Source organism: Miniopterus natalensis, chromosome 4 (assembly GCF_054644295.1).
Source record: "Miniopterus natalensis isolate mMinNat1 chromosome 4, mMinNat1.hap1, whole genome shotgun sequence".
NCBI lineage: Eukaryota > Metazoa > Chordata > Mammalia > Chiroptera > Miniopteridae > Miniopterus > Miniopterus natalensis.
In genome coordinates, this window is record NC_142084.1 from 87,907,394 (window position 1) to 87,928,683 (window position 21,290).

Sequence of the window (21,290 nt, forward strand, 5' to 3'; positions counted from 1 at the left end):
TCAGCTTACCTTCGATTAAGATATGTCTTTCCATAAATTGAGCTGTTTCTATTGATTCACTCACACATCCCTGACCCCCACCCTCGGAATTTGTAAGGCACAGTTTGGTGCTGACTGACTGGGAATAAAGCCTTGGTCTTCTGCACAGAGAGAAGCCAATTCAGGACCTACACAAAAATGGAAACTTAAGGTTCCACCTTCATAGAAACCATCCTTGAATTCAAAGAGCCGTGCGGCCCTAACATTGTTTTTGGCATTTGCAGATTTGTCCTAAAAACTCTTTTATTTTGAGAAAAAAGAGCCTGAAAGAGGGTCAAAGAACCCAGCCGGGCGTGGCTTAGGGGTTGAGCACCGACCTAGGATCCAGGGGATCAGGGTTCGATTTCCGGTCAGGGCACATGCCCGGGATGCGGGCTCGATCCCCAGTTGGGGGCGTGCAGGAGGCAGCCGATCAATGACTCTCTCATCATTGATATTTCTCTCTGTCTCCCTCTCCCTTCCTCTCTATGAAATCAATAAAGATATATTTTTTAAAAAAAAGAGGGTTAAAGAAATGCTCAAATATATATATTTTAAAAGGGGCCTTCTGCTCCCTTATTCACTAAAAATCCTGACCATCCAGTACTAAAACAGTGTTTCATTTGGTGCCAAAAAAAGATTCAGGATTGCCTTAGAAGTAAAATCTCCCATCTGTGAAAGGAGGAACATGTGTAAAAATAATCTCCGAGTATGCATGCTCCCAGGATGCAAAATTGGACATCAAGTTCTGTTGTATGCTCATATTTCTATAATTATTCCAGCACCCTGAAACAGAACCCGCGAATTCATGACTAGCCAATCTTTTGTTCAGTCATTTCAGCTCAGAGTAGCAGTAAACCCAAAAGGTGGCGAGGAAGGGTTGGCTTTATATCAAAGGGCCAAACACCACCCCCTTCCCACTGTCTCATACTGAGAATGACCTCGAGTAGTTACTGTCTCTTAAGAGATACTGCCAGGAGAAAATGACCCACTTACTTAAAACAGAGCAAGAAAACTCACCAAGGGGTCACAGAGCTATTAATCCTCCTGGGGAAACCAAAGCGAGGCTGCACTGATAGCAGATTAGACACTGAGTAGCACCCCCTGACCGATCGCTGCCGCTCCTCGCGGATTTTGGCAAGGCAGCTGGCCTGCGCACTGGTCCGCTCGCCCATCCCTGCCCTTGCTGGTGTGTGTTGTGTGTGCAGTGCTATTTCAGCTGCCTGTGTGAAGGGGAGGGCTGAGACGAAACGCAGCTCCAGAGCTGAGAGGCCGATCCTTGCGGGAGCCGGCTTGGCAGTGCCCGGGATTTTCTGCATGGTCTTCGGTTGGATGCTGACGCCATTCCTATCTTCAAGCACAGCTCCACAGTTAGTTAATGTTTACAAAGAGGTTATGTTAACAACTTCCTTGGGAAATTGTGAGACTGTCAGATCTCTAGTGCTTTTTCATCTCAGCCATCACTGCAATGTGGTTTTCTCCTAGACTTACGGGAAGCGGTTTCCTTTAAGAAGCCCCTGTGGAAACGGGGTGAGAATATCGCTTAAAGGGGCACCCAGCTTACTGCAGGGGATTTCTAGTCTTCAGTCATTCAAGGCTTTCATGACTTTGCTAAGCCAGGTGACCCTACTGCTGGGTCCTTAGTAGTTGCTTCTTTAAATTGATACATTGTTTTTAGTTTAAAAAATATTTTAAAGGAAAGTTTAAATTAGAACCATAATTATACACCAGGAGTACTTGATATAAATAGAAACTCACATCAAAATTTCATTAAAAACAAATGTTCTTAAATTATTTTTAAATGTTCTTAAATTTTAAGTGCATATATATTTGTGTTCCCCAGACTCTGAGTATGTTGACCAAAAAACAGACATTAGAAAAATGGGACAGTACGGCTAGTACTAAAGTAAAAAAAAATTTAAAAATTCTTTGATGGAAACAGGACAGAGGGAGCATTTCGGAGGAAATCATTTTCTCACCATGGAATTGAATGCTATTTGACAATCCTTGAAGCCACCACCCAGATCATCTCCTTCCCACCAGTTGGATGTGTATCACACTTGAGAAAAATATTGCCTTGGTGACAGATAGATGAAACCTGAAGAATACCTTTAACCCACAGTCAATACACCAAAAGAGATTCTGGGTCCATAACTTCTTCGCCAAATCATGATGTATGTCTTCCTGGTTGTTCCATATCTGGTGAGAGCGAGCGGGGCATGAGCGCCCAAGGAGTCCCCTCTCTGCCTCCCACATCCAGTGAATCATGAAGGCACTTACGCCTCTGAAACGTCTTGTGTAACTGTCCTCTTTGCAGCTGCCATTGCCACTGTCCCAGTTCACGATTTTGTCTGTGATCACCTGGACGGCGGCGGGAGCCTATTAAGCCCCGTCCCTGCTGTCAGTCTCGCTCCCCTGCGGCCTGCGGATCACACATTCTCCTAAGAGCTGGCACCTCTGAGTACCAGCTACGCGCAGCAGGGCAAGTGTGTTCTAGAAGCGACCCGCTTTAATTCTCACCATCGCAGTCGCATTGACCATCAGCAGCCCTGGGGAGGCGGGGACCGAGACGGCGAGGGTCCCCTCCCCAGCAGGGATCACTACGGGACGGGATGCAGGTGCCAGAGGCCCGCTCGCACGCGCGGGCTCTCCGTCACCGCGCTGGTATTCCCACGGTGGCCGCTGCGTCCTTCTGAAGCTCGGCTTCCATCCCGCCTCAAGCACTCAGTCCCTTCCATCAAGCGCAAGCCACTGTCCCTACTGTGTGAGCGCCTGCGCTCAGCAACTCCCCAGCCGTGTTTTCTCTATATCTAAGTTCAAAAATACTAACATTTCTGGGCTGCTCCGAGGATTAGGCGAAGCACTCCACTAGAATGAGTAACATTTGCCTGGCACATGGAAAGGACTCCATATGTGAACCGTATTATGATTACCATCATCATCATCTCATTAATTCCCCTCACAGCACTTTCACCCCACTCATGAAAACATCATTTCTGTCTCGTGTTCGGCGGGCATGCATTGTCCTCCCTTCCTGCCTCTTCGCCCAGGAAATCACAAATTTCAAAACGGAAGCCTTCCAATAAGCATCTCGGTATCTCTGATGCTAGTAGCGCGGCTTGCCCAGGGCTGTGAGTTAGCAGGTGGCTGTAGAACTGATTGAGGGAAAATGTGAGTCTTATCGATGTAATTGTCATATTTAATAAGCAATGCAGAATCCTAGTATGTGTTTTTCATCACTCATCATTCTATTCTAAAGTAGAAGACTTTGTTCTTTTGAGCTGGGCTCCCATTTCCAGTCCGCCAAATTATCTACCCAAATTTTTAGTATCAGGCAGAATTTTGTTCTTTCGTGTTTTCAATGTGGGCTAGAAAAGTGGGAAATTAGTTTCTTAGGGGAACCTGTATTCTTGGGATCCAAATGCCATTACTAAAAATAATATATCCCATTCTTACTACATTAGAATACCATTAAAAGTCCCATATTGTCTTCAGCAATGCAAACATCAGTGTCCCATGAAATATCATCATATTTTTTTGATGGACCCACGTACTTGAACAATTATTTACTTTCCTTTCGACTTTAACATCTTTTTGGCTTAGATTCCACATCCTATTTTCCTGATTTCCATTACAATAAATGCAGGAATATTAGAGTGAAAAGTTCACATGCCACTAAATCCACCTTAGTTTCCAACAGTGACATCTAGACCACAGTTTTAGAAAAGTCAGCTCCATGGGTGAAGGCCCTGCTCACTGCTTGACTCCTAACCTTCCCTGCTATTCTCCTACCAAGTGCAAGTCCAACCCTCTCTTCTTATGAGTGTACGTACCGGTCAAATAATTCCAATAACTCTCCAAATAAGGGAAGAAAGAGAAACTCCCACCTTCTAGGTTGTGTTTCAATTAAGATGATTTTTACTCATCAATGAAATAAAATAGTTTGGAAGAAAGAAAAAGGACATTTTTAAAAAGATACAAGTTAACGATAATTTTTTCACTGTGAAAAGGTTGAAAGAAAAAAATTAGAAACCCTAAATGATAGGAGAGAAATACATAACTGCAGCATCAATCCTATAGTCTCTCATCACTTCTGAGTCACAGGAAGTTGTGAGCCCATTTTAGTCAACGGTAAACTTTTAAAACTACTTGAAGCAACATAATATCTTAAAATAAATCAGTGGAAGACTGCTTAGTAATAGATTTTCATTTTCTTTATATTTTAATTTATAAAAATTACTATGGTTTCAGGAGAGAAGAATGTATGAATTACAAAAAGAGAGCTGGGCCAGGAACAGCCATGGGGAAGACACTCGAGATGACAAAGTTTCTTGTGTTTAAAGTAAATGCATGTGACTAGGTGTTCCTTTAAAGTCTTTGTCCTTAGAGCTCTCCATGACCTCTGACATAACCAAGGTTACACAATACATGTCTGATGAAGGAGCGACTTTCTTTATAAATTAATGCTCTCCTAGAATGTTTTCCTTCATTAAGTTTTTGACATGTTTTTAAAGCAAGGCAAGTGCAAAATCTCCTTTAGGTTTTTAATTTAGAAGGAACGACACTCTCACTCCATATATATATAATAAATATAATACATATAATAAATATAATATATAATATAATATATATTATATAATGATAGTTATCATTATATAATATATAATATATTACACATTACATTTACATATTATATATTATATAAAAGTTTTATTTGGTATTTTTTTCAGTTGCAATACTTGAAAATTCAGATATCACATTAAGAATCTCACATTGGACTTTTTTAAATTTCAAGGTTGCTCTGACATTACCCAGTGGGGAGACAGGGCTTAGGAGGTAGAGAGAGGCTGCAGAGAGAAGCCCTATGAAATCTAAGGACAATTATTTGGTGTCAAGGTGACCCACTTCACTTCTGCTTATTCCAGTGGCAAGAACTAGTTGCATGTTCCCGTGAGATGAAATGGGGCTGGGAAGGGGAGCTCATTTGTGTGCTAGGAGAGGACAATGGGTTTTATAACTTCCTAGCATCTGTGCAACGTGCATGGTATCATTTTATTTCTCACAACAAACCTCTGAGAAAGATACTGTTTTTCCACGTACAGATGAAGCAACTTAAGTTGAGAGGGGCTGAGTAACTTGTTCAAGGATATTCTATCAGCAGCGTTATTTATCCAGATCCCAAACTGTCAGCCTGCTATCTCTCATGCACATATTAGGTAAGAAGATGAATTAATTAAAAGTTATTTCTAAGCTTTAGAATAGCTAATTTTACAGAGGCAATGAAACGAAGTAATAGCACTTCATATGACAAATTCGTACAGGCGTCAACAAAACATTAACCTGGAGGAACAGCAATTATATCTACGCGTAGCAATAATATCAAGTGAGAAACAATTTAGCAACGATATCCTTTCATTTTTCAGAAACATATTTATTGCTTATGAGATATTATCATTCACTTGCTAAGTGGACCGATGGGTCACCACCCAAATAAGGCCTTAAGAAACCGTTGGAGCCATCATATTTGCATAAAATTGTTCCTCACAGAAAAATCTCATCAGAAAAAAAACATAATAAAAGGTTTGCATGACTGCTATTTACTGTAATTTTGAGGATTAATATCTTATTTTCGCAGTCTATCAAAACAAACCAGGTCAAAACAACATTAAGTTTTACCCAAGTTTTTGGTGTTTCCTGGCTCAGTTGAAAATCCTGTTTTGCTAAATTCAAAAGACCCGCTCAGCAGTGTGACTGATACAACTAAGAGAGCCCTCCTGTCCAGCTGCTACCCTCAAATAAATCTAAAACAGCTGACAGTTTTAAAAATATAGAAATGTGAGTGAGATGATGGAGACTGAGTCTACAGACATCATGCTGTACATTCAGACTCACTGAAGGTTCCTTTCACTTTATTTGACACAATTTAATAATTTCTTCGTCTTATTTTTGCATTTTTAGAAAACAATGCTATTCAGCATTGCAGAGATGCAAATCTAAGCATGTCAGACACTGAAATGGGCAGCAAAGAGCAGTAAGAAAAGCAATATTTTGTTTTGTTTTAATTTAACTTTCTTCAAAAGGAATATAGTAGGAGGATCACAGCACACAGCGGTGCTTAACAGCCCAGAAGAGAATTTGCTGGGCTACAAGCTGGGACTGACCAGAGCTTGTTCAACCCCTCACCTGCCAGTCCTGTAATCTATTTCCTTTAGAAAATCAAATGGTACATTCAATAAGGGCAGAAAAGGTCAAGGAAAAGCCAACTGACGAATATGTTAAACATGACTTAGTATATTATTTTCTGTTTACCTTTATGTATATGGGTGTTTCTGCTGTTCAAGAAATTGGCAATGCTTCACATTTAGCATAGAAACCACATCATAAACGTCTAATTTTTCTTCCTATGTATCCACCCTCAAATTAACTACTCCTTGCTATAAGTCATCTTTTAGAATTATTACAAAAACAAATATTAACAAATAGGGGTTTTTTTAAAAAAATTACAGTTCTCCCATCGCTACCACAAATCTAATTGTTTTACCCATCAGTGCTTCTCTATCAGCAATATATCTCTACTTATGAACACTTAAGTGCAATAAGTGATATTGCTGATCATATGAAAACTTTGGTGTAGAAAACAGATTTTTTTGGAATAATTTCCAAACATGACTTTTGATCTGCCTGTGCTCATATCACTTACCTTGACTTTCATCATTATATCTACTGTTCACTGCTAAGTGGGGAAGAGCTATGCAATATAAAAGGCAATGTGTAATTCATGAGCTGTGCAATAACTGCTTGTTAAAGAGGTAAGAGCTAATGCAATTACCGGCAGCAATGTAACCCTAATATCTACATTTCCTTACTCAATAACTTCTTGTTACCAGTATCAGTGACAGAGAGTAAAATCAGATTGATAGAAAAAGCCCAATTTTAATTTTACTTATAGAGAAATTACTCCAAAGAGGCAAAGTCAGTTGTAGCCAATTGTCCAACTCTAGCCTAGACTGTGGATCATTAGACAAGGACAGAGTTAAATTTTCTTTCTTTTAGTCAACATTCAACAATTAGAAATGTCCCATGAAAATCTTAAGCATCTTTCTATCTTCAGCACCTGGGTGGTCCTTTGCATTTGGAAATGATCGGGTAGAGCTGAGCTGTCACCTGTCCCAATAGGTGAGGAACAATCTCCAGCTTCCCAGGGTCCCTACCACATTCCCTGTTGCATTTTCAGGGCTATATGTCTTTCTTCTTAAATAACTGTTTCCTTCTTTTGGAAAATCATGTGCCTCTATATCTCTACCTAAATATGGGGAAAATAAAAGACAGTGAGACCAAATGAGTGCACATACATGTCTGTGGACATAAATACCATTTTACCTCTAATAGGCAAAGGGGGTTTCTATCACAAAACAACACTATAAGAGGTGGATGTGAAAACTATTACTCAACCAAGGTGTGCTTGAGAACATGCAGTGAGTTACAGAGACGTGCCAGAGCCTGGCTGTCCGAGGCCTCACTTGATTTTTTCAGTCTAATATTGGGTTTACCTATCATGAATATCTAGTATATACAATTCCAATTGATTTTAAGTTCATTCAGTTTATCTCTATGACCCACTTTCATGGAAGATGGACTTTAAGAAACAAAGTTCTGAAGTTTCGTATACAGACATCTATGCATCTAGTCTCCTCTGCATTTGCCTCTTTCAGCTCCTATCCAAGCAGCTAAAAGCTCTGTTGCAAGTTTCCTGCACATGACTGATTAGCAGTCTTGCAGAGCCAACTAATAATTTTCCTGTTGTACTTTTCTGAAGATAAATACAGTTACTTTCTGTACTAAAACCCTGTTCTTTGATGAATTGAGACAGCTGGATATAGAGCAAAAAGCCATGACAGTTATTTTATTTAAGAGTGGCCTCTGTGGTCATGCGACCGCATAGGTGAATGACCTTGAGCTAGTGATTTTCATCTTTGTCCCTCAATTTCTTCATCTCAAAATAAAAAACAGACTAGATGGAAACTGAAGGTCCTTTTTACCCCTGAAATGTTGTGTTGTGTTTCCTGATATTTAGCAGCTCTGTAAAACGCAGACTTCTGGTGGGTATTTAGGTTTTCTATGTCCCCATGAGTTCCTAACAGAAATTTCCTCTGGTTCTCTCATCCTGTGAAACCCAGAAATTAACACATCTATTTTATCTGTCATGTATAGAGCACTTTGGTGGCAATTGTGGGGGCAAGAGGCCCAGGGTGTTGCCATAGAGATGGTTGATAAGTTAGGTAAGGTCTGAAAAATTAATTTGGCACAGGAAAAATAGGCCCGCTGTGGGTGTGAGGAGCGAGGGTGGATGTCAACTGAATTTACTGTGAATGAGAAACTGGGAGAGCGTCAGGATAGGACAATGGTTATGATGATGCTTTCAAGAGGAGAAAGGACAGACACTCAGTGACCTTAAATAGACAGAACACTTGCAATCAGAAGTGATTAGCATAACCTTAATTTATTATTTTACTTTTAATAGCATAATTATACAAATATGACTCAAGTGTATAGTGCTGTGAGTTGGCAGTCCATTAAAACATGCAGTACTGATACCAACCCTCTACAGTAATAATAATAATATGATGAGCTGGCATTTGTAAGCCCTTTCTGTATCCATCATCTCATTCGCTTTTCACAGTTATTCTACAATGTGAGGCTCTGTAATGCAATGTTGTCCAGGTGAGATTACCATGCACAAGCCATCTTGTGGAAACGTATGGAGAGATGGTAAGGGCCTTGTTCAAAACCACAGAGTAAGTGACTAACAGACACCCACGTTTCCTGACTGACAGGCCAATTTTCCAATCTAGTGAAGACTCGAAAGCTAGGGCTGTTTCTGATTTGTGTTTAAAGAAAGGCTTGCCCTGGGCCATTTTTCTTTATCTAGTGTGTAATTTGGTTTCTTCTAATTGTTATATTATTCTGCAGGTCTGTCTGTCTGTCTGTCTGTCTATCATCTGTCCATCTAAAACTGGTTGTATGCAAGTATGGAGAATTAGACTGTGTTAGTCAGTTTAAGCAAACAGCCCCCCAATCTTAGTGGTTTAAAACTAATATATGATGTTTTGCTCTCCCACCTGTTCTTTTTCATTCTGTGGCTTGCCATTCTCGTTGTCAACGGGGCAAATAATGAAGAAGTAAAATGATTGCTACAGTTTCTGTTTTGACAGGCATGAGTCACTTAGCTCACTTTCTATTTGCCAAAGCAAGTCACAGGGGCAAGCAAAGGGCCACCAGGGAAGGCCTCTGGAGGTATGAACTTGGTAGAAAAAGAGAGCAAATATTTTGAACTATAAAATCATAACCAGAATTTACCATTAATTAATCTAACCCTTTATGCTATGCATGGCCCACCTACCTGGCCACATAAGTAAGTGTAGCTCAAGATCCTATGTCAGGATGTTATCCCCAGCAACGGAAAGGCATGACTTACTATGAAAGAAAACAAAGCCCAGGTATAAAATGTCTCTCTCTCTGAGAATTATCCTCTTAAAAAAAGACTGTTTGGGGTTAAGCCTGCTTCACTTTGTCAATGACCTAGAGCCATGATTTCCTATTTATGTAAAATTGGCTTCAGAAGAAGAGGTGAGAAGACACAATGTTAACATGAAAACAACTGTAGGGTGATGGGAACTGTCAGGTTTTATCAACATGTGCAAAATTTCCTCTGCTGTACAGCTGGGACAGCTGTATTAATTACAACAGAAAACAAGCCCATAAATATTGGGCCCGTACTAAATTCAATTTTACAGATGTTAGGCAGTGGTGACTTCTAGGAAACAATAAACCAGGATCATCCTCCTGTCAGTAGAACAAAGTAATTGAACATGATTTAATAAAGAATGGCCATAAAATAGTGAAAAGGTCAGGCTGTCTTGATTGCTGTTACTTTTTGCATGGAAAAAAAACCCTGAACGTCTCTAACAGTTCCGTGTAAGAAAAGAGTACAATAGAGTAGTTGTGAGTAAAACTTAAAAGCTTTATTTTATTGAATCATAAGGAGCTAAAATTGTAAGCCTTTCCTCTATGAAACTTTCTTAAAATTAACTGTTTCTCTATTTTAGTACATAAAGTACATATAGTACATAAAGTCCTTCATCTATCAATAATTTTAAATTAAACATTTTTTGCGCCCAGTTATTAGTAGAACTAGAACTAACCAACAAGCATTTATGTCCCCAAGCCACTGTCTTCTTGCCACTACCCAAGACTAATCTAATATAAAAAGGAAGGTCCATTTCACTGGCTGTCAGTGAGTCAGTAAGTAGTAGGAGATATTTTCGTACTAAAAATCTGCCACTATTAATCTACACACAGAGAAGTCTTGTTGCTAATGACGGGATTGCGATAGTGCGGGTGTTAAAGCCAGCTTTTATTGGGAATTTCACATCCATGTGAGGCACTGTGCTAGGCACTTTTCAAGATTCATGTAAACATGCAACAGAGTTCAAAAGATGACATATGTCTACTGCTATGCTTGCTGGAAGACCTCGGCATTCAATGCTTCTGTAGAATAAATTTCATGTGCCTTAGCATTTGTAAGTGCTTGTAAATTGGTCATTAGTTACAATATCACGAAGATATTGTGGTGAAAGGAAAACTTCAGTATGTCTTAAAACCCAGGTTCCACTTCCAGCCTCTAACTTGCCTGCCTCTGACTTGTTGGCATTACCTCGGTCACATTATTTTTCTTGTAAGTTATACACGACATTAGCAGGGGTCTCCTCAGAGAGGCGCAGAGAGAGCCAAATGAGACAATGGGTGCGAAGATGCTTTATAACAAAGCATCAGTGTCACTGCTTTAATATTACCTATAAGGCCCCTGGAAATCTGAAGTCTAAAGCCTTGGAGTTAAGACTTAACATAGGAAGGAAACAGAGAAATGCAAAAAAAAATTTTGTTTAAATGAATCACTTGTCCCAGCTCCAGAAGGAGCAAGCCTGGGCGTGTGACTCAGGTTTCTGCTTGTCACTCTTGGGCTCTCGTGATGAGATTTTGTCATCAGCACTTAATGAGAATAACAATCTCATAACAATCAAGGGTATTATTAAAGCAACACAAAAGACAAAATTCTGACTTTTTTTTTTTTTTTGCTACTCTTCGGGGGGGCCCGGGGGGGGGTGGGATTGCTATTCAAAAATCAGGGCTAACTTTGGAAATGAGAGGGTAAAGAACGTCATGCTCCGAGGAAGACAGAGCATGGAATCCGGATGGCGCTCAATTAGACGCATTTTTACCTAAAGCCAAGAAAGAACCTGTAGCACTTGACAGCTCTGAGGTCCCTGCAGGTTTGCAAGAGAGCTGAGCAGGACTCAACTCAGTCCTTTAACTTTTCTGGGACTGAAATGTTAAACCTTCAGATGAGAAATGTAGGGTGAAAAACATAGAATTCATAGAGAGCTTTAGAAACTCATTTTAAGAGAATCATGCTTTCATTTTAACACATTCAGTGTGGTGTCTTGCCTCCAGGGATGCAAGAAAAATTGCAAAACTTTGCATGAGTGCTGGTCTCTGTTCTGGTTGGACCGAGAGAAACAAATACTTGGTTCTTCTTTAAAACTGATGGCCTCCTTGAACATTTCTCTGGGGATAATTGCTGTCTATTTTAAGATATTACAGTTATTCAATGTTGTAATAATTAATAACAAGATTTGCTTATTGAAAGCCCATTGTTTAGCAAACTGCCCATGGCCATTTCTATGAAGTATATCTTTCAATCCCCATAAAAACCTCCAAGCAGATATGATCACTACCCTTCTTTTAGAGATAAGAAAACTGTAACTCAAGGACATTAGCAAGTGGTCCAAGCCCTGACATTCAGAGGAGAAATAAAGGATTTGAAGCCAGAGTGAACCAGGGTTTTGTTCTGTTCTGGAGAGTTCCTGATGGGGATGCCTTTGGTGAGGGATCGGGGATGAACAAGGAGAGGAAAAGTAATTCTGCAGCTAACATCTGCTTTAGAAACCACGGTCACCCGAGACCAGCAAGCCTACAAGGCGTATGCCAAAATGCTACTACATTTTGCCAAAGGCAGGTTCCACAGTGCTCTTTAGTTTCTCAATCGTGTTCTCTCACCATATGTTAACTAATGAAAAGAAGAATTTTAAAGGTCATCTCACAGGCACCTGCATGCGTCAGCTTCCTTTTTCTTAGAGGCTTATTTACTGTTGAATTCCACCAACTCTCTAAGTAGTCAGAAACACAATATACATTAGGGATGTGTGCAGATTAGTGGGTAAACCCACTCAAAACATATTGGACAGAAAAATGGTTTCTTCATTATTTTCTTTTAACTAGCTCAGGACTTTTACTGCTTTAAAGAAAATGTCCCTCACTTGATTAAAAAAAAAATTTTAAGATTTTTTTTCGCTATTGAAATAGTAGTACCAACGGTGTTTAATTCTCTCAATTACCCCATGCAGTGGGTATTAATACAGTCATCTTACAAATGAAAAAAATCGACGTTCAGAAAGGGGGTGTAACTTGCCCAAGGTCACATGACCAAGGGATGGAACAGCCAGGACCCAGCCCCAGCCGCGACTGATCGCAAAGCCCGCCTGGGCACCGCTGCTCAGCTCTACCAGGAGCGGTCAAAAGCCCTGGTGAGCTCCTCTCTTTGATGTCAGCTACATTCACTTCATTGGTGATTCATTCAAGGCCTCCTATGTTTCGAGCACCATTAACAGGGTTCAAGATGATAAATTTGACATGGTTCTTGCCCTTGAGCAGCCCACAGTCAAATGGGATGACAATGAGCTGCATCTAACAGAATTTTAAATAATTTTTCCATGAATCTCTGTGACAAGTCTAATGGAGCATCACCCACAGAAAGCCATGCTTTTTACTGCAGCACAAACTCCTGCATACGTGCCTCAATAGTATGTCATCTTCACTCTTGTTCCTTCCTGAATGAAGAAACTATTATCCTAAAAATATCTCCGATTTTTAAAATGCCTTAGTATATGTTTAGAATATAATTTGAAAGTACTGGTACAGTCATTACCCAGTTTGAGAGCCACTGTAGTTGTTACTTGTGACTGCGCCAGGGGCTTATTTTTGCCGGTCGCCCACCTCCACCCACCTTCCTGGCGGTAGGGATGGATGCTCGCCCCGCGCCTGCAATGCCCAGGGCCTGCCAGACAGAGGCTGGTGGGAGAGAGGTGTCTGCAGAGACCAGCTGCCAGCACAGCACCGAGCACTGGCGTTTGCTTGAGGAGCCTTCACCAAAAACTCGCCAAGGTGATGTTTCCGTAGCTGTGTCAGCATAATGCTGAGTGAGTGAGATGCTGTATGGTTTCTGCTCGCCTCCCTCTGCCTTTTACATTGGATTTCTGGCCAATGGAAGTTCCAGGAAAGAGCTTTGCATCCAGACCATTCTCATCTGTCTGGACCTCTAGATCTGATGGTCATCTGATGTTACAATCAACCTTCCAGTCCCCCATTAGTCGCTCGGGGGTCCTCTCTGTGGCCTAGAAGAATAAACTAGATCACAGTCAGGAGAGTATGGAGCTCTCCTTGAGATCCATCCCTCGAGGACCGAAGCTGCATGTCTGTGCAGTGGCGATATTAGGAGGCTGCAATCAGCGCTTCAGCGCTGGAGCTTTGACTCGAACGATGCATCTTCCTCACTAAAGAGGTAGACCTGGGGAATTCTGGTGAGGAGGCCGGTAGCCTGAGTCTGGCACCATCTCTGCAAACTGCATGGACTTGGGCAAGTTTCTGAGCCAGTTCCCATGCTTATAAACACAGATTAAGACATTCTATTTAGTCTTTAGAGTAATTAAATGAGATTAAAATAAGTGAAAATGGCTTTGTGATTGCAAAGCACTATACAGGGTAGGGCAAAAGTAGCTTTACAGTTGTTAGTATGTGAAACAGAGTTTATTCTTGTATTATTTATTAATTATTGTATTTTTTTCCATTTGACCAACTGTAAACCTACTTTTGCCTGACCCCATATATAACCCTATTGGGTCATTTACACAACATTACACAAGGGAACTTGCCAGTTTATATTAAGAATTCCTATTAAACATGGTATAAAATCTAGCATTGCTTTCATTAAGCAAGGTATTCTTCAGTTAGTTACTCCGATCATCGTTCATTTAATATTTCCTGAGCACATCTGACAAATAAAACACTGTGCCAAGAGATAACAGGTTAAAAGTAATGAGAGGCATGTATCTCACTTTCAAGAGGCATAAAACTAGTTATTTTAGTTAGTAATTCAAATGATCATAAAAATGTAGCAGCACTCTTTACTCTCTTTATTTAATTCACTTCAAACTAGTCTTCACAAATACCCTCTCCATGACCACTGTGGAAACTACTGACCGATGTCCAAGATGATTTGAACACTTGAGCCTCATAGGCTACGTTACGTGTTCTTAAAATTCCGTGGAATTTAATATTTACCCTGAGTCCGATGAATTTCTGCCCAGATCTGTTTATAAATATTGAACTATTTTAATAATATATTAAATACCACACAAAGTCATATATTTAGTTGTGGGCTAATTATAAATTATTATAAAATAATAAATATTTTTTAAAATCTTACACTTGATATTTTTTAAGTGGATGAATTCAGACATGATTTATATATGAAAAGCGACATTTTGATAACAAATTGGCAGATCCTTATTCAGAGAAAAAAAGCTTTGGGTCTTTTTTTTTTTAATGGTGGATAAAGTATATATTTTGTGGGGGTTTAGTGTAAAATGCATTTTACAACATTGTAATGTCATATTTATTAATACCTGATAAAAGATCACTTCTGATTGACTGGCCTACTGTGGACTCTGTATTTGATGACGGAGCTTCTCCTTTGTAAGACTGAATGCAGATTAAACGCCATGGAAGTCCAGCTTCACTGCGATCTCCCTGGCAGCTAGCACAGGACTTGGCACGGAGTAGGTGCTCCACAACTCTCTGTTGTAGAATTAAAGGAAATGGGCTAAAAGAAAGAATTGTGGATACACAAGCACTTGACTGAATCTTGAAGACAGGGAGCAATTAGGTTTGATAGAGAGGTGGACAGAGCAGGAAGAACATCAATGGGTCCTCTCGTGAGAAAGGGGTTATTGCTTAATGTAATTTAAGATTTGTAGGCATATTTCCAAAAATGATTCCCAATTCTGGGCTTGCATTTCTCACCATTATTGGCCTTTAACAGAGACCTATAGCAGGACATCAGGAAAATTAATTCCTGTTTGTGCTGAAAGATCTTAGTTTGGCATTTGGTTGTCTGTTCCTGTAAAATGTGGAAGAGCTGATATCGAAGGGTCACATCGAACTATGCGCATGAATAAATGAATGCTCTCCCTCGCTTTGTAATGTCTTAGGGTCACTGAGGGCAAAAGTCAGGTTTTATAAAGTTCTTAACTATAAATTACACAAAGGCACATAATAAAATTTGTGGAATTGAGATGAGTTTAATATTTATCTTTCCTTATGACACTAGCCTAGAGCTTGGAATATTTTGCTGTTTATAAGGTACACACACACACACACACACACACACACACTTATTTTAAAACCTGACAAAATGTACTTACATATTTTGAAGTAATTCTGATTTAGGCAGAGTTAAAAGAAAGTTACATTGATCAGAATTAAGCAGAGAGTTGAATATTTCCCTGCAATTCACAGATCCTGCATCCTAGTAACCATAAGAGTTAGATCTCTACCGCAATGTTGTGCCTGTAAGAACCAAATCAAACCAAACCAACATAAAACCACTGGACAACTGTTCTATAAAATGGTTAATATTGTCTACATCACAGGATTTTCACGAGATGCCACGGATGCGCTCAGGAAATGGTCCTTCCCCGTAGCTGACTGAGTGGACCATGGGGCAGTGTCAGTTCCCCTCTGCCATCCACTACAATTCTATTCCCCCTCCTTAAAATCTCAGCCCCTTCTGTGGTCAAACCACACACAACCGTTCAAACCCCACATCTAGTGACGCCGTGTGCATGACATTTTCCCAGACTCTTGTTTCATACACTGCTGTTTTTACTGCACTTACAGTCACTACCATGCAGATAAGCACTTGTGTTTCCTTAATTATTACACATATATTTCTTGCCTCCCCAAATACAAGGTGTTCCAAAAAATAGTATACATCCTGTAGCAACTGATAGAATGAAATGTATTTTAATAAACACTGCCTTTATAATTATTCAAAGTGTGCATTTACATTTTTTGGGACACCTACGGATTGTAAACTCACTGAAGCCAGGTGTAGTAAATGCCCCCCCCCCCCCCCCCCCCCGTGGCTCGACTTTGAGCGGATACGTGAGGGAAGCCCAGTGCGCACCTGGGAAGGTTCTAAGGCCCAGCTGGTCACTGGTTCTACTCAAGAAAGAACAGCCCACATTTTCCAAGTTATGTAAAAATTCTCATGTTCCCTTTGTCTCAATGCAGCCTAAGCACAATTTACTTTTAGCATCAAGATAAGTGTCAGACAGGGTTATTTAAGTCATGAGTATTAGAATCAGTAACTCAAAAATGTTTACCGAAGACCTGGCTTCTGTCTGCGTCTTTCATCCTTTATCCATGGTTTCGGCTCCGTCCTCAGACTCTACTCAGTGCCACCCTGGAGATCCGACTTCTCACTTGTGGCAGCCCAATGGCCCCAGTGGGACCAGCCCTCGTCCCTTCCCCCCACACTAACGAAGAGAACCTCCCCTGGGGTGCCCGATGCGTCTCTCCACTGGCTCTGAATGTGGCCTGGTCCACACCCCTGGATCAACTGCCCTGCCATGGGGTTCGGATCCACACATTAATCCTGATCCTAAGATCGTGGGGAGGTGCTTCCCCAAATTCAGTGAGAAAGGAGAAAAGTAAATTCCCAGAGGGAAATTAGGGTATTTTGGCCAAAGGAAAAGAAAAAAAAATGTTAAGATACTGAGTAAATGACCAGTAAACCTCCATTACAACCGGGCTCTTTTTCTTAAACCTGGAGAAGATTAGGGTGACATCTCACTAATAGGAAGAAGAGTAATCATGAAACTCAGTTTTAAAATAAGGTGACATCAAATTCATTTTTTCTTAACATTTCACGTTAAGCTTGGAGGTTCAGGGCAATCTGTGGTATTAGATCAAAAATATATTGGAATTTATTTTCTAATGTTCTGTTAACAATATACTGTTGGTGGAAATGGCCCAGGGGAGGGAACAGTGGTAATGGCAACAGCAAAATTATCACACAACATCATTAACTGACGTTTACTGTGGTCACTTTACAGACTGGGGATGGAAACTGAGCTAATACTGTAGGTGCAAAGCAATGGAGCCGGGTGAGAGCAGACTAGCGAGCACTGTAACCATCAGGACGGTGCTGCAGGAGCAGTCACATGGCCTCGCCTAGCACGTGGGGGGGGGGGGGTTCCACCAAGGCCCAGAAAGGCAGGAGAACGGCATGATTTGTGAGCTGCACTAAGAATGATGTGGATGCATAACAATTAGTAAAACACTTTAGGGATTAATAAAAAGAGGCCATAAAGTTGTATTCCTGTTGGCACTGAAGCACATTTTTCTGTCTTAATTTAGCAGTGAACGAGAGGGTTTTTGAGCCAGGCAGTACAGCGTGGGGTAAAGGATATCATCGCCCTTCGAGTCAGATCAGCCACGTTCATATCCTGGCTCTGCCACTCCCTAGCCTGTCTTTGAGCAAATCATTTTAACCCCCCTGGCCTCAGTTTCCTCACCTTTATAATGAGAGCAATACGACATTTTTTTTATAGGAATATCGTGAAAACAACAACAAATCATATGTAAAACACGATACAATGCCAGCTAAATACTAAATATTCGATAAACTGTAGCTATTAGAAGTCCACAGTGTCTCATCCACAGTAGTCAATCTCAAGTCACAGTAGTCATTTGAAAATTAAAGCTTCTATTTCGCTGTCATAAAAATAACATGATCTCAACTCATTTGGCAGAAAGGAATGACCTGAACAGACACGAAGCTTGTCAGAGGCTTTATCCCATCTAGTATGAATATTCATACATTTTCCTGCAGAAACATTAACATTTTGATTACGGCTGCTGTCCCAGACTCTTCTGAATTGTCCCAAAACCCATGTCATAGGCACAGAGTTATCATTTTAAGATCATTTTGAAAAAGGATTTCAAAAACACACCTATTCCTCAAGAGGTGTGGAATAAAGGATTTTATGTTTGTGCTTAAATCTCTGGAACTGATCCAGATGGCTGTGTTATCCACACCTGTCAGTCATTAAAATGACTATGGGGACAACTCATTCTCTTCCCCTTCGCAGCAACGATGGGGCTCGGGAAGAGACAGGCACGCTGGGATCCCTCCACTGTTGCTTCACTCCAAATCTCTGCGCACTGCTCTTCCATCCCTCTGATTTTTTTTTTACTTTATTTTTATTTTTTACACTAGTACAGATGTTCCTATTTTCCCCCTGATTATTTTTAGAGCATAATTTCTCATAGGAAGGTATGAATACTTCAGCATCATTCCTGTTCTTTATTCAAAACACAGGTCCCAGGCCCCACCCCACTCTGTGGAACTAGAATCTCCAGAAGCGTGGCCTTAGAATCAGCATTTGAAACAGGGCCCCACGGTGATTCCTAGGCATCATGACGTTGGAGAAGTGCTGCCTCAGCTATTAAGGATACGCTGGGCGTATTATTTCCTCTCGCATACGCGATTCAGTCTCCACGGCCCATTTCTGCCCATGTGACACTGTGTGACGCACTGTTTCCTATATCCAGGGGTACCACTGGAAGTCTGCTGCATTTGATATGCTTCTTAGTTCCTGGCAGACTTAGCTGTACCTTTCTTATTGCCAGTGGTTGCCATGGGGGCTTAGTTTCTAAGGAAGAGGTCTTGAGACAGATCAGAAAAGGAAAGAGCATTAACCTTCTTCAGGAAATTAATCCTGAGAGAGCAAGGGGCACTAAGGAAACTCTTGCACTCCTTTTAGAAATGGCAGGGATGTAACAAAAGGTGTGTTTCTTTCTTACAACATCTCACCAAAGTTTTTAACAGGCATGTGGTGATGAAGTGGTCTCCAGGGTAAATAATACTTCGGAGCTTCAGGTGCTTCCCAGGGAAGCCTCTAAGTAAACATTAGTTTGTTACCTTAGAGCCATTAACTTCCCAGGCCGTGTGGTTCTTCGAACAAGCATGAGAAAAATATGGCTCAGTAGTCAGAAGAACTGAGGTTTCAACCACAAACCCACATGAACCAGTTTAGTGAGTCAGTGATGTAATCTGTCTTTAACAGACATTTCTTCATCTATAAAATGGAGAAAATATATACCACGAAGTTTACTTGGATTAAATAAGTAGAGGGCAAAAAAATACAGTGCTTGACATTTATTTAACAGAAGTGTTTTATTTAACAGAAGACTATCTTCAACCCATTCTAGAACTGGATTTTTTTCCTTAGGAAAATATCAGATAAGAAAATCAAAATGCACTTGTGAATATCCTCAGACCTAGCACAAGTGGAAGTTCCTAGCCCCAAGAAAACAAAACCGTCGAACTATTTATGAATGGCCTCTGTGGGTATCAGTGAGAACATAAATGATAAAGGGGAAATGACTATGAGCTTAGAGGAATAAACTAGTTTAACTGGCAGTTGTAGACTCTGTTGGACTCTTAAACCTAAACTCAGCATTCACAACTGCTTGGATAAGCTTGGTCCCTCCTCCTCTGGGTTGTCATGTGTCTGCACCTGTACTGGGCACCGCTTTAACTCCAGCCCTGATCTTCACGTGCCACTTGAGATCCAGTCCTACATTTCCAGCTCTTCTTAAAAAGTCCCAGTAGCAATGACATACAACTGAAACACTCCACGCAAAATGGCTCAGGAGAGCTCACGACTCGCCTGGAAAGGGCATTTCTTAAACATGAGAGCAGTCTTGACGTAAATAAGATACACGGCTCTCTGTTCCTTTCGCAGTGGAGGAATGCGAGTGTCCATCTGCACCTAAGTGTATGAAAAGCTTACATGCAAGACAAGGTTTCCCAGCTTGGATGATGCTATTTGATTTTTTTACTATACCTCATCTGCGTTCAGTAGTTTGAATAAATAAATCTGGGAAGATAAGACCTTGGGATAAATATGCCGAATCCTGAGATGTCAGAGACGTGTACTTTTTGGTAGCGAAACAACTAGAGGAACCTACTGCCTCTATTTTCTTTTCCTTCTAATTCCTAAAATCTATGTCTGATTTGCTTCCAGCTGAACCTCTGGGCCAGCTATATTTGGTGCTGGAGTCCTATTTAATCCCTTGGGTAGTCAGTGCTATCTTGCTGTTTCCTCATGTATCCTTTCTGTCATTAGCGTCTGTTTTTACAAATCACTTTAGATTTTCTTATGAGGGTATAAAACCATCAGTGCGCATCTGGGTTGTAGCGAACAAGCCGTTTCCCACCAGCACTGCGGGTGACACCGACCCTGAGGAGGCCTCCGTGCACACACAGAGCAGCCACAGTATAAGGTTTGTGGAAAGTTAGGATTCCCCGATTTCTAGATACTACCTGTTGATCACCTCGAAGTTACTAAGGCGAGAGGATGCCTGGAGTCTAAGAAAGAGCAGGGTCAGCTGGGCCTGGAGGTCTGGGATTCACCAAGGAGGCCGAACCGCAGGGAGGGACCGTGACACAGAGGAGAGCTGAGTGTAGATAGGAGGAAACTGAGGTTCCACGGAGCTAAGCGCCTACCTGACATTATAAACCTAGTAAGAATTAGAGTCAGGGCGCACTCCCAGGTTTGATCTCAAAGCCTGCTCTGTTCTCACTGCACAAACACGAGTCCAGCGCAGAGCACTGCTCTGGGCCAGCGGGCCAGCAGGGCCCGCGGGAAGCTAGGCGGGGGCGGGAGAGGAGATGGTGGGTCCACAGGACAGAGAGCGCCGCGAGGCCAAACAGCAGAGAAACGGGAAACACGACATCAAATTCAGCCTTTCTCATGCTTTTGCTTAGATCCTCAGGACTGACAAAAAAGGGGAAAGCCTCACTTTCTGATACCGGCTGCGCCCTCCGTTCCCGGGGATGAAGGAGCGTGGCTCCGCGCCCAGCCACATGCTCTTCTGCTTAACTGTCCCGAGTTCTGTCCCTTGGCTGAGACGCAGCGAGGAGGTGTATTGATTTCAGCTCAGGTTTGCATCAGGGTCACTCAACCTACACGCAGCAAGTGGCTTTCTCTTCCGCGGAGAGGCAGCGAGGCTGGCAGGGCGTC

General features: G+C 41.3%; 1 protein-coding gene across 6 annotated transcripts in view; it reads left to right on the top strand.

Annotated features, from left to right (window-relative positions):
• Positions 1–21,290, top strand: part of GABRG2 (gamma-aminobutyric acid type A receptor subunit gamma2) — a 71,570-nt gene that overhangs the window by 33,183 nt on the left and 17,097 nt on the right. The window lies entirely within an intron of this gene.